Genomic DNA, 12,701 nt, shown 5'->3' with positions numbered 1-12,701 from the left:
AGAAGAGTCATGGCAATGCGATGCTTGCACAAGTTGGTTGGTTGTTACTACTTTAAGTTATGCAATTGTGTTTGCAACCAAAGAACACTGAGCACAATTCTTTCTTAATACAGATAAAGGAGGCAGAATTCAATTCAGTCTTTGTGCATTTTATTTACAGAGATGGCTAAAAATCATTACATGTTTAGTGACATTACAAAATCTTTTGGAAAACAAAACATATTTATATATGTATATATATATTTACATGTGTACATATTTACATGTGCATATTTACATTAGATGTGAGCATGGTGTATAATTCTAACATGACGGCTTCACAACAATACTTGGACACATATTGGTCAAAGCACAGCACACAACCACGATTTTATCCAACAAAGTCTTATCCTCCCCCTCACAAGGCACCACAAATCCAAGGCGTATTGTGTCATTTAATATGTTGAACTTAGAGCGCATACACCCTATCACTCGCTCCACGTGGATCCTAACATGAGCTAACTTCCTGGTCTCTTCCACATCTTTTGCATTAAGTTGGCTGTGGCCCCTGGTGAAGACAGGTATTTTCAATGTAGCGCCCACAAGGGCAACACTTTCTTTAATATCAAATCCACGGTCCGCTAACACAAGGTCTCCAGACGAGAGCTTCTGAAGAAAGCCACTGTTCTCGGTGATCTGCTTATCACTGGCACGCCCCCCCCACCCTTTGGAAATGAAAGAGATAGTACCTTGTGGTGTTATGCCGATGAGATATTTCATTGTGTACCTGCTTTTGTAGTTTGAATATGTCTGTGCCTTTGCACGTAAATTTTGTGCCCTTTCAATGAAAAGCTCAAAGCAGTCAATAATGACAGTAACACGATTCCCAAACATTTCTACATACTGATGTGGCATGCTTGCCTGTATACAATGTCGCTTTGGCCAGTACACCAAAGGACTGAGGTGTGCATGCAGTACATTGATGGTCTCAAAGAACAGATTGTATGCGGTATGTCGGCTAATGTCGAAGAGGTGTGCAACATGTTCGACAGGCAGATCAAGTCTTAAAGCATAAGGGTCAGGAGGAGCATTTGAAAATGGGAGAGTTTTCTTTTTTTTTGTTTTTTGGTAGACTGGGAATGATTTGCATCAGCACACCCATCAACAGACTGAAAGATGGAAGGCCAGTGTAGTACTTCACCTTTAAATCATTGTTTTTGAGAAAATTCTCATCCAGGGCCTTTTTGGAGAGCTCTCCCTTCAGTTTTCGATTCTCCTCCTGCAAGCCGGATTATTTCTTTGGTTCTAAAGGGCACACTTGGTGCACTTTTTTGCTGTTCATCTGCATTCCCCATTGGAGCACCAGCATCCCCTGATGTTTCAGTCTCCATATCTTCCTCTCTGCATGCATTGTCTGGGGCTGGTGGTAGGGGCTGAGTCTCTTGTCCTTCTATCTCAGCCACAGGTGCAGAGTAGTCTGATTGTAATAACAATAAGAAAAATAAATTGTCAATCTCTGTACTTGCCTGATGCCCAGGGCCCCGATTTGAAAATTCCATGTTTCTGCATCTGTGATCAGGGACCAGTTTAAAAGAAATCATTGATTCCACACATCAAGACATGGGATTTATGAATCTGGATTACTTTGATCCAAATGACAGTTTTTGAAGAACGGCCCAGGGTGTGACTTTCACACCATACTTTTGTTACTGATAGCTGCTGAGTATTTCAAGACTGTTACATTAGCATGCCAAATGCCTAATGACCTCCTAGAATGATTGGCCTTTGAGTCAGAAAAGCTACAACTCTGTGTGAAAGGTATTTACACTTAGGTTCAATCCGTTGTCTAGATAGAAACACCATTGGACATAAAATATATTGAATCTACTTGCGTCTGTTACCAATATTTACCTGGGAACAAATGTGCTGGTTCATTCAGCTCAGTCTCAGGACCGGTGTGGACAGTGCCCGGAGATGGGGGTGGATTCACGAGACCTTCCATCTCAGTTGCAGATGTAGTGTTGTCTGACAGTAACAATAAAAATAAATGTTGTCATATCACAACCACTATTCCAAAGGAATCCAGATTAGCTATACACAGGGGACAACATATATTGTATTATTTTAAGATTTACCTGGGTATAAAGGTGCAGCAATATCGAACTCAGCCTCAGGACCAGTGTGGGGGGGTTGCGGTTGTTGTGACCTCGTCGCTCTTCTCCTAAGCCGCTTGAACCGGTCTGTGTTAGTAACTTTGACCTCAGTATGGCCGAGGTACAGGGAAGGGGCCCAGTCAGGATCACACTCAAATCATTTCATAAGCAGGTTTGCCTGCAAACAGTCACCAAATAAATTGCTATGTACCTACATGTACCAACATTTAAAACTGATTAAGGTTAAGGTTACGTTTTACGCTAGCACATTGGAAAGCTAATTTTCTAGCCATTTCATGCTAGTTAACATTGGCCTAATGTCAAATCTAATGGTCTGGTTAAGTAAAAAAAAACGCTGGTTATTTGCCCACAACATAACATTTACAGAGAATAAGTAACTTACCTTTGTGAAAATGCTTTGAACACACCATCATGTGTGGCGGACTGTTGGGCCTCCTTACTGCTGCTATCCATGCCATTCGTAAGCCTTTTGTCACCTCTGAAACATGGCTTGTACTATTATTTTTCCACGCTGGAAAACGATAATAGGAAATTCCGTTCTTAAGCTTTACTCCACTTCTATCATGAGAACGACTATTACAGTTTATAACACAGCAGGTAGACGGCATCTTCAACACTTCCCAGCAATCAAGTCTGGCGCGTTTTCCTACTTGTTGTTTGTGCCGCGGATTCCCAAAATGCTTTGCGTTCACCACTGGGAATACGTCATGATGACGACACATTAGCGATCTTTATAGAGATTGTCAGTATGTTCAAATGTGTATTCATCCTTCAATTCACAGATTCAGAAGTTTATGCAAACAACATTGGCATTGAGAAGGAAGGAGATCATATCAGACGTCCTTCCTTGCAGACATAGCCTATTGGTTCGGTGGTGGCCTGCAATCATGTTGGAATCCCGCCTACTAACAATGGCCCTGTTTCCACATACTTTGACTTATATTCAAGTGCTTTACCCCCTTTGAAAGCAGAGGTCTTGTAGATTACAACTCCTCCATGGACTTAAGATAAAAAGAATGCTTTGGTTTCAGAAGCTGTACTATCAAAGAAAGGTAATCCTATTGAATTGCATTTTGTAGTTATTAACTGGCTTGACTCCATGTTTTCTCATGCAGGGATCCTCAGATGTAAATATCCGACGTGCTGTGGCGCTCCGTGGCCTTCCTTTCTACCTCCATGAGGATGATGCCACTTTTCTAAAGACATGGGATGTAAGTAAGTATGTTTTCTATTGACATGACAGTTAAAGCGTAACTGTGGCATTAAGCGACCCATGGCCTGTTGTTTTCGAGGTCAACGCATGCTATTAGAATGAAAAACAATGAGAAAATTGAGTACAACATAAAGCAAATACTGGTCCAGCAGCTTAAATGGGTGGTTCAGGATTTTGGACATAGGACCTAATTTCCAAGTTAGCAAGTGTGATATTTATCAGTGGAGACCGTTTTTAACACGTTTCATCCAGTCCTCGTCTATTCAGGCGTTATATTTATTTGCCTCGGTGTACTATGGAGTGGGTAAGACTGTTTTTAGTGGCAGGCTTACACATACTGTTGACTCGCGCCAGCCTAGCACCTGCGAACTCTGCAACTAGAAGGACTGGACATCGGTGTTGAAGGGCATCAATATCGTGTCAAAATTCAGAGCCCTTTGTGCTGCGCAGAACTGCAAAATTGGGCCAAAATTCGAAACTGCAGCCATCTGATAAATGTACGTCGGCACACATAGTACAGAGTCCATTTTTGCCGCCTGACCAATGTAGCCTGCGATGGCCTGCTCAATTGTCTCCCCTTCAAGCCAGATCTTGGGAGCAAGACACTGGCTTCTGCGAGACACTGACAACCAGTTAGGCTCAGGTGTTTGTACATGTAGCCAGGGAGCAAAGGTATTGTTCTCAGGATCACTTGTTATATCAGGATGCTCAGGTTCTTGCACTTGGGAAAGGACTGAATCTGGGGCCGGATTGACTGTATAATCGTAGTCCTTCGTTCTAGGTTTTTTTCTGCCAGATTTGCTTTCATTTCCTCTACCCCTTTTCCGCATCAAAGAAAGGCTGTAGGTACGTTTTGTGGGTAAATGCAGCCCAGTAGCCATTTCTACAGCAAGGATGTGGAAACATTTCCCTGAACTTGGACAGGAGCATGTTGTGCCACTGGAGGTGTTTTGAACAACATGGACAGACTCATTTGTTGGACTTTTAACTATGAACACCCCTGAAGATGCATTCAGACTCACCAGGCCCATCTCAACCACAGTTCTAGCTAAGGAGGTCTGTGACATCAATGGTTTTGATGCAGGTTTTGATGCAGTTGTTTCAACACTACATTGCTCACCTTTAACACTAGACTTGACTCGTTCCACATCTGGCTCTTTGAAATTCATAGAGGAAGTATGACTGCATGTAATACAATGACAAAATCATTGCATCAACAGGAAGTTCCTTCCACTCATTTTGAGACTTGATCATTTTGTTTATGCTCTCACTAATTGCTGTTTGTTGGGGTTTTGGATTTGAATGCTTCAAATTGTTTCGTATAAAAGGAAGCCATGTTGCTTAATAGATCTTCCTTCAAATGCTGGTTGAAGTATTTGACAAATTCCTCGGACCACCCCTTCGCCAGTCTGCAACATTGTGCCTCAAATTCGTCTTTGTCAGCCGAATCAATTATTTGTTCAATTTGGTCTTTGAGTACCTTTACATCATCTCGTCCTCCCCCGTGCTTTTTTACCCAGTACTCAATATCATGCAACACATGATTCCTGCAAAAGACAAGGCTAATGTTAGGAAACCTCCTCTTCAAGGCCCCAACAATTCCCTTCTCTCTGTCAACAGTGATGGGCACTCTTTTGAATTGTTTCACTCCCATCCCAAGTTTGCCCAGAATGTCCTGTAAGAACATTTCATGATGCTGCATGAATTTGCGTTCATGCAGCATGAACCCAACAGGAAACACAGGATCATTAACAAGCGATGTGTTCCTCATCGCAAGCACAGAAACATAGAAATCACCCATCTGAAATGTGGTTTCATAACTCAGCATTTGAGGGTAGTTAAATTTCATTGCTTCGTCCAAATTGGTGCGTGCTAAATCAATAATTTCTGGCATCCCTGCAAAAACCAGAAGGTCAGGAAAACTTGAAATGTGCCAGACAAAACCGTAAGCTGATATGCCAGCTCATGGAGACTAAACATTTCATCATGTGAGATTCTGTCTTTACTTCTGCTAGCGTACACAGTGTTTTGGACCTGTTTGAGGTTACGTGGGCTATTAACAGGCATGTGCTCCACATTACCACTGGAGGCTCCAGACAAGGTGGATCGGTAGATGTTCGATGGAGCCTGCCCCTGGTCATTTTGCAGGATTTCTGTAAACACCTCTTTTTTAGAGGGAATGAACACCCGATCTGACTTTGCATTACCATGCTTCATTGGCACATAGATGGACACATCTCCCAAATAATGGATCAGATACAAATTTCCCAAATTAACATCTTCACCTTGCTGCAGCAGACAGTAAACATTTTTTTCTGAATTGAGACGTACCTTTGCTAAACTGCGCTGTCCTGATGTGATAGTACCGCTTCAGCACTCTACCACCATATTTTTTTTATGTTATGGTAGTTTGATCCCTTCTGTTTCCAAGACATTTGGTCAAAACGAAAGTCCATATCTGATCTACCTCCCTTCAAATTCCGATACAGGTACACATCACCCCCCTTGGGATCCAGGGGCGGTTCGTGCAAAATACTGTCTTTGTGCTTCTCATAATCGCACAGAATGGTCTCTATTTCACCCAAAGTAAATTTTGACTCTTTTTGCATGAAAGCCATGACTGTTCTAAAGATTTTAATGAAAAACTGTAATACTGAAATACTGTACTGAATTGTAATATGTTAAACAAAATAAAAACAAGAATTTGTTTGCAAATTGGACAATGACTTTAATAACGTTCTATACTGTATGTGTTATACAGGGGTTTGATTGTGGAATATAGTTTTTGAAAACAAAATAGCCTATAATAAAAAATAAAATAAAAAGTTCCTTTTTCAATATAGACTGTATTAGATACAGTAGCCTATAGGCTTAACTGTAATTATATGGGCCTAACACTATACTAGTCTATTCTATAAAATAAGTTGCTATAAAAGATGGATTAAATAGCCTTTAAAAAGGCTGTTGGATTTAAAGAAAGAACTAAGCTCAATGCAATGCTGTAGGAAGGCTACTGAATAAACTGAAGCTCCAAGCTGCTGTGAATTGTACAAGTGAAGGTCTGTGCTGCTGACAGTGTTACGATGTTCCCAGAGTCCGTTATTCAAGTTTCAAATGACAACAAACATTTTCATTGGACCTTCAGTGTGCTTTGGGGCTGACTGGAGGAGTGACTTCACCAACGGCAATCGAGATGGGCGGAGCCAGCACTTTCCACGACTCCGGGTGGAGCTACACTCGGCATAGGCTACTTCCTCTTAACTCTCAACTCGTTTCTCCACTATTTAAGAAAACATTTTAAGATAAGCGAAATACACACATTAGCCTACATAAATGTGGATCTTTCATCAAAGGCCTACTATCCATGACTGCTATTTTGATTTAGGTTATGTAGGAAAACATCTTTCATTTGATTTAGTAGAGAAAACGAACAACCTTCAGTAGGCACACAAAAAACGTCTGAAACGCCACTCTTCTTCATTGTGGCTGAAGTTAGCCAGAGAATGTCATGAAGAATGTTGACTTAGAATGTGTATTTAGAATCTATTCTAATGGAGAATGGTTACTTGAAATGGCGTTTATCCATTTAGAATGTTTGCATAGAATGCGGATTTAATGGTAACAGAGAATGCCTATGAAGAATGTGCATTTGGAATGTAATGGTTAAGTGCTTATGATGAGCTAGGCCTATAGAAATTTGGTGATCACTGATCGTTGTTAAGGTACATTAAACCCCAATAAGCTTTTTCCTTTCAATAGGCCTCAATGAAGCAGCAACTCTTAATGTCAGATGACGTCCATAATAATTGGACTTTGGGTTTGATATTTTGACAGTTTTATGTGCTTATTAGGAGCAAAATGAGAGAGAAATTCGGAGATCATTGATCGTTGTATAGGTACATTAAACCACGTTAAGCCTTTTCTTATAGCCAGCCCAGGCCTATGAAATACTTAATGTCAGATAACGTCCATAATAATTGGACTTTGGTTTCGATTTTTTGATAGTTTCATGTGCTTATGAGGAGCAATATATGAGAGAAATTTGGTGATCGCTGAATGTTGTTTAGGTATATTGATCCACGTTAAGCTTTTTCCTTTCAATAGGCCTCAATGAAGCAGAAACGCGTAATGTCAGATAACGTCCATAATAATTGGACTTTGGGTTCGATATTTTTATAGTTTTAAGTGGTCATGATGAGCAATATGAGAGAGAAATTTGGTGATCACTGAGCGTTGTTTAGGTACATTGAATCACGTTAAGCCTTTTTCTCGCCATATAGGCACCAATGAAGCAGAAAAGCTTAATGTCAGATAACGCCCATAATAATTGGACTTTGGGTTTGACATTTTGACAGTTGTATGTGCTTATTCGGAGCAATATGAAAGAGAAATCTGGCGATCATTGATCGCTGTTTAGGTACATTGAATCACGTTAAGCTTTTTCCTTAGGCCTCAATGAAGCAGCAACTCTTAATGTCAGATAACGTCCATAATAATTGGACTTTGGGTTTGATATTTTGACAGTTGTATGTGCTTATTAGGAGCAAAATGAGGGAGAAATTCGGAGATCATTGATCGTTGTATAGGTAGGCTACATTAAACCACGTTAAGCCTTTTCTTATAGCCAGCCCAGGCCTATGAAATACTTAATGTCAGATAACGTCCATAATAATTGGACTTTGGTTTCGATTTTTGATAGTTTCATGTGCTTATGAGGAGCAATATATGAGAGAAATTTGGTGATCGCTGAATGTTGTTTAGGTATATTGATCCACGTTAAGCTTTTTTCCTTTCAATAGGCCTCAATGAAGCAGAAACGCCAGTAATGTCAGATAACGCCCATAATAATTGGACTTTGGGTTCGATATTTTTATAGTTTTAAGTGGTCATGATGAGCAATATGAGAGAGAAATTTGGTGATCACTGGCGTTGTTTAGGTACATTGAATCACGTTAAGCCTTTTTCTCGCCATATAGGCACCAATGAAGCAGAAAAGCTTAATGTCAGATAACGCCCATAATAATTGGACTTTGGGTTTGACATTTTGACAGTTGTATGTGCTTATTCGAGCAATATGAAAGAGAAATCTGGCATCATTGATCGCTGTTTAGGTACATTGAATCAACGCTAAGCTTTTTCCTTAGGCCTCAATGAAGCAGCAACTCTTAATGTCAGATAACGTCCATAATAATTGACTTTGGGTTTGATATTTTGACAGTTGTATGTGCTTATTAGGAGCAAAATGAGGGAGAAATTCGGAGATCATTGATCGTTGTATAGGTAGGCTACATTAAACCACGTTAAGCCTTTTCTTATAGCCAGCCCAGGCCTATGAAATACTTAATGTCAGATAACGCCCATAATAATTGGACTTTGGTTTCGATTTTTGATAGTTTCATGTGCTTATGAGGAGCAATATATGAGAGAAATTTGGTGATCGCTGAATGTTGTTTAGGTATATTGATCCACGTTAAGCTTTTTCCTTTCAATAGGCCTCAATGAAGCAGAAACGCGTAATGTCAGATAACGTCCATAATAATTGGACTTTGGGTTCGATATTTTTATAGTTTTAAGTGGTCATGATGAGCAATATGAGAGAGAAATTTGGTGATCACTGAGCGTTGTTTAGGTACATTGAATCACGTTAAGCCTTTTTTTCTCGCTATATAGGCACCAATGAAGCAGAAAAGCTTAATGTCAGATAACGCCCATAATAATTGGACTTTGGGTTTGACATTTTGACAGTTGTATGTGCTTATTCGGAGCAATATGAAAGAGAAATCTGGCGATCATTGATCGCTGTTTAGGTACATTGAATCACGTTAAGCTTTTTCCTTAGGCCTCAATGAAGCAGCAACTCTTAATGTCAGATAACGTCCATAATAATTGGACTTTGGGTTTGATATTTTGACAGTTGTATGTGCTTATTAGGAGCAAAATGAGGGAGAAATTCGGAGATCATTGATCGTTGTATAGGTAGGCTACATTAAACCACGTTAAGCCTTTTCTTATAGCCAGCCCAGGCCTATGAAATACTTAATGTCAGATAACGTCCATAATAATTGGACTTTGGTTTCGATTTTTTGATAGTTTCATGTGCTTATGAGGAGCAATATATGAGAGAAATTTGGTGATCGCTGAATGTTGTTTAGGTATATTGATCCACGTTAAGCTTTTTCCTTTCAATAGGCCTCAATGAAGCAGAAACGCGTAATGTCAGATAACGTCCATAATAATTGGACTTTGGGTTCGATATTTTTATAGTTTTAAGTGGTCATGATGAGCAATATGAGAGAGAAATTTGGTGATCACTGAGCGTTGTTTAGGTACATTGAATCACGTTAAGCCTTTTTCTCGCCATATAGGCACCAATGAAGCAGAAAAGCTTAATGTCAGATAACGCCCATAATAATTGGACTTTGGGTTTGACATTTTGACAGTTGTATGTGCTTATTCGGAGCAATATGAAAGAGAAATCTGGCGATCATTGATCGCTGTTTAGGTACATTGAATCGCGTTTTTTTCCTTAGGGCCTCAATGAAGCAGCAACTCTTAATGTCAGATAACGCCCATAATAATTGGACTTTGGGTTTGATATTTTGACAGTTGTATGTGCTTATTAGGAGCAAAATGAGGGAGAAATTCGAGATCATTGATCGTTGTATAGGTAGGCTACATTAAACCACGCTAAGCCTTTTCTTATAGCCAGCCCAGGCCTATGAAATACTTAATGTCAGATAACGTCCATAATAATTGGACTTTGGTTTCATTTTTTTTGATAGTTTCATGTGCTTATGAGGAGCAATATATGAGAGAAATTTGGTGATCGCTGAATGTTGTTTAGGTATATTGATCCACGTTAAGCTTTTTCCTTTCAATAGGCCTCAATGAAGCAGAAACGCTGTAATGTCAGATAAATATCCATAATAATTGGACTTTGGGTTCGATATTTTTATAGTTTTAAGTGGTCATGATGAGCAATATGAGAGAGAAATTTGGTGATCACTGAGCGTTGTTTAGGTACATTGAATCACGTTAAGCCTTTTTCTCGCCATATAGGCACCAATGAAGCAGAAAAGCTTAATGTCAGATAACGCCCATAATAATTGGACTTTGGGTTTGACATTTTGACAGTTGTATGTGCTTATTCGGAGCAATATGAAAGAGAAATCTGGCGATCATTGATCGCTGTTTAGGTACATTGAATCACGTTAAGCCTTTTTTCCTTAGGCCTCAATGAAGCAGCAACTCTTAATGTCAGATAACGTCCATAATAATTGGACTTTGGGTTTGATATTTTGACAGTTGTATGTGCTTATTAGGAGCAAAATGAGGGAGAAATTCGGAGATCATTGATCGTTGTATAGGTAGGCTACATTAAACCACGTTAAGCCTTTTCTTATAGCCAGCCCAGGCCTATGAAATACTTAATGTCAGATAACGTCCATAATAATTGGACTTTGGTTTCGATTTTTTGATAGTTTCATGTGCTTATGAGGAGCAATATATGAGAGAAATTTGGTGATCGCTGAATGTTGTTTAGGTATATTGATCCACGTTAAGCTTTTTCCTTTCAATAGGGCCTCAATGAAGCAGAAACGCAGTAATGTCAGATAACGTCCATAATAATTGGACTTTGGGTTCGATATTTTTATAGTTTTAAGTGGTCATGATGAGCAATATGAGAGAGAAATTTGGTGATCACTGAGCGTTGTTTAGGTACATTGAATCACGTTAAGCCTTTTTCTCGCCATATAGGCACCAATGAAGCAGAAAAGCTTAATGTCAGATAACGCCCATAATAATTGGACTTTGGGTTTGACATTTTGACAGTTGTATGTGCTTATTCGGAGCAATATGAAAGAGAAATCTGGCGATCATTGATCGCTGTTTAGGTACATTGAATCACGTTAAGCTTTTTCCTTAGGCCTCAATGAAGCAGCAACTCTTAATGTCAGATAACGTCCATAATAATTGGACTTTGGGTTTGATATTTTGACAGTTGTATGTGCTTATTAGGAGCAAAATGAGGGAGAAATTCGGAGATCATTGATCGTTGTATAGGTAGGCTACATTAAAACCACGTTAAGCCTTTTTTTCTTATAGCCAGCCCAGGCCTATGAAATACTTAATGTCAGATAACGTCCATAATAATTGGACTTTGGTTTCGATTTTTTGATAGTTTCATGTGCTTATGAGGAGCAATATATGAGAGAAATTTGGTGATCGCTGAACGTTGTTTAGGTATATTGATCCACGTTAAGCTTTTTCCTTTCAATAGGCGCAATGAAGCAGCAACGCTTAATGTCAGATAACGTCCATAATAATTGGACTTTGGGTTTGATTTTTTGATAGTTTCGTGTGCTTATGAGGAGCAATATATGAGAGAAATTTGGTGATCGCTGAATGTTGTTTAGGTATATTGATCCACGTTAAGCTTTTTCCTTTCAACAGGCCTCATGAAGCAGAAACGCTTAATGTCAGATGACGTCCATAATAGTTGGACTTTGGGTTCGATTTTTTGACAGTTTTAAGTGGTTATGATAAGCAATATATGAGATAAATTTGGTGATCACTGAGCGTTGTTTAGGTACATTGAATCGCGTTAAGCTTTTTCCTTTCAATAGGCCTCAATGAAGCAGAAACGCTCAATGTTAGATAATGTCCATAATAATTGGACTTTGGGTTTGACACTTTGACAGTTTTATGTGCTTATTAGGAGCAATATGAAAGAGAAATTTGGTGATCATTGATCGTTGATTAGGTACATTAAACCACGTTAAGCCTTTTTCTCGCCATATGCGCCAATGAAGAAGAAAACGTTAATGTGAGATATCTTCTATAATCGTTGGATTTCGGTTTATTTTTTTTGACAGGCTTAAGTGTTTATGACAAGATATGGCCATGCAAAATTTGGTGATGATTCATCGTTGTTTTCCTACCTTAAGCCACGTTAAGCTTTTTCACGTTAAGCGTTTTAGAATGTCCCCCAAACGTTGTTTGCAAAAAACACAGCAGAACTTTCATTCTTACTCATTAAAATGAGCATGATGACTGACGAAATAAATTCTTATGATGTAGTTTAAATAAACCACTGTTTTCATACAGTTAACAGGCCTGCATTGTAGCACATAAATTCAATATCAAGTGTTTTCCCTATATGTGTGTCTATCTATTTAGCCAACAGCAGAAAATAACAGAATATCCAAACGTTTTCAGTAGGCTAGCCTACCATTGTTGCAGAAATCACATATAAGAAGGTATCCCTTCGATGTCTGTTTATTTTTGCATATTCCAACATAAGGAAGCAGCATGAGACTCCCGTCAAAATGGTC

General features: G+C 39.2%; 1 long non-coding RNA gene across 1 annotated transcript; it reads right to left on the bottom strand.

Annotated features, from left to right (window-relative positions):
- Positions 1-1,315: 1,315 nt before the first annotated feature.
- On the bottom strand, positions 1,316-2,564 carry LOC125291787. Its single transcript, XR_007193067.1, has 3 exons — positions 2,115-2,564; positions 1,891-2,004; positions 1,316-1,456 (listed from the first exon to the last, which is right to left on the bottom strand). It is a non-coding gene; the product is annotated as an uncharacterized LOC125291787 (long non-coding RNA).
- Between the last annotated feature and the right edge of the window lie 10,137 nt (positions 2,565-12,701).

The sequence above is a fragment of the Alosa alosa genome, chromosome 3 (genome assembly GCF_017589495.1).
Source record: "Alosa alosa isolate M-15738 ecotype Scorff River chromosome 3, AALO_Geno_1.1, whole genome shotgun sequence".
NCBI classification, from domain to species: Eukaryota; Metazoa; Chordata; class Actinopteri; order Clupeiformes; family Clupeidae; genus Alosa; species Alosa alosa.
The sequence above is the reverse complement of the archived record's forward strand: the minus strand, read 5'-3'. Positions and strand labels throughout refer to the sequence as shown.